Source organism: Mus pahari, chromosome 6 (assembly GCF_900095145.1).
Source record: "Mus pahari chromosome 6, PAHARI_EIJ_v1.1, whole genome shotgun sequence".
Taxonomy (NCBI): domain Eukaryota; kingdom Metazoa; phylum Chordata; class Mammalia; order Rodentia; family Muridae; genus Mus; species Mus pahari.
The window spans coordinates 5138672-5140667 of NC_034595.1; the positions used below are offsets into that span (position 1 = coordinate 5138672).

Below are 1996 nucleotides of genomic sequence, written 5' to 3' on the forward strand. Positions count from 1 at the left end.
GTGCGGCACCATGCCCGGCTATGTGCAGACAACTTTATTTTACTTTGGAAAGCTTTATTTTTAAATTGATATCCCCCATGTAGCAAACTATTTATAAAAGCATGGAAAATATTATGTATCCTTACTATTGTATTAGCAAACATGCTAGATTAGAACCAACAATATGCTGACTATAATAACAAAAATATGTGCATTAAATTACTTATGCTTCTTTCTCGACGTCAGGAACAAAATACACAGCAGATATTAACATTCTTGAAGGCACTTGTTTGTGATAATTTAGTTTCCTTTCTATTCCTCTCCCACCTCCTGCTTTTATTTGTTCAATTATAGCAAAATTATAATTCTCTGACATTTATAAGCAGTACATAATAAATATGTTTATTTTTATTAACACAAGAAAAGTATATAATTCGTCAATGGGACTCAGAAATTTAAAAATTCAGCTTTATTACTCTACTAGATGGTGAGAAATTAGTTTATATAATTGGCAAAAATTGGAATGTTCTGCCTGAACCCTATGCGAAAAAAAGTCAATAAATATGATCATCTTGTGATAGATAAGAAGAAGGATGGGGTTAAGAAACAACTGTCTTTGGACATGTGTGATTTCTTGCTAGAATAGACATGTTACTGGATTAAAACTTCTGTATACCTCTCCTTAAACCTCTGTCCCTTTCATTTTCTTCTTCCTTCTTTTTCTTCTAATGTGATGATGAACTATTTATTCTGTTAGGTATGGGAGAGTAGACTCAAGGATATCTTGTGGAAAGAAGTCACGTCAATAGAGAGATATGAATTCAAACAGAAAATGCTGTATGGCATAAGAAGATTTCAATCATTGTAATCAAAATCAAAGAAATTCTTAAGTTGAGATGGTATTTGATTAAGACAAAGCAATTATATTGTTAAAAAATATCTAATCAAATTCAAGAGAAAGTGACGAAATGTCTAGCTACCTTCGTGTGACATAACAAATATTTTGATATATTTCTCAATCCTTGTTTTATAAATTGACATAGATTTATATATTTTTTAATGCTTCAACAGGTTACTTCAATATGCCAAGTTAAGTATATGGTAGTTTTGCATGCTTATTTTAAATTGTTTTTGTTTTGTTATGATACTTTATTTTCCATTAATAAATTCATTTATTTTTAGACTGAAAGCTGTCAGCCATATTACAAATTTAGTGAGATGTTTCCAAATTTGTATTCATTATTATAAATGGAGTTTTTTTGTAACTCTCATGTTAGAATATAACAATGTAAAAAGGTGATGTGGGTATATGGCAGAGCACTTTCCTAGCATGTGAGAGACCTATGCTAGTCCTAAACTCACATGGAACCAAAGAAAACCTTGAATTTTCCATCTTTCTGCCTCAACTTTCTGAAGAGTTAGGATTATAAGCATACCAGTACAGACACAGGAATATCAGTGTTGTTATTTTTCTTTCTTTTGGATAAGATTATGTTGCTGATGTACGGGTATTAAAAATCATCTTCAAAGACAAACTGAAAGCCTAGAAGTTTTGGTAGTAAAATGTAAACTAAAAGATTAGGAAGATTTTGTTTAAAGTATTCCATTAAGGAAGTTTAGCTTGTTTTCTGTCTTTACATTTTTTAAAAGACTCTGAAAGAAAGTGTATTTGCACCGTATGCATACAAAGTCTGTTTATATTTTTAATGAAAAATAATAAATGAGCTTCTAAAGGTGAGAAAAGAGCTCAGTAGAAATTACAATAAAATCTGGTGATGTGATACTCTTAATAAATACCAGTCATGTTCTATAATTGAATGTGTTCATTTCATTATAATAGAACTTTAACTTTTAAGATTAATCAGTGGCATTACAAGAACGTGGTGACGAAGGACGTTCTCTCTTTGCCCCATCTACTGCGAGGATGAAGTCCATTCTCAGCAATCAGATGGTCGACATCCCCGAGAAGGTCGAAATCACTCTGAAGGGGCGCACAGTCATTGTGAAGGGCCCCAGG

General features: G+C 31.6%; 1 pseudogene; it reads left to right on the forward strand.

Annotated features, from left to right (window-relative positions):
* The first annotated feature begins 1903 nt into the window (after positions 1-1903).
* LOC110323508 overlaps positions 1904-1996 on the forward strand; it is a 638-nt pseudogene continuing 545 nt past the window's right edge.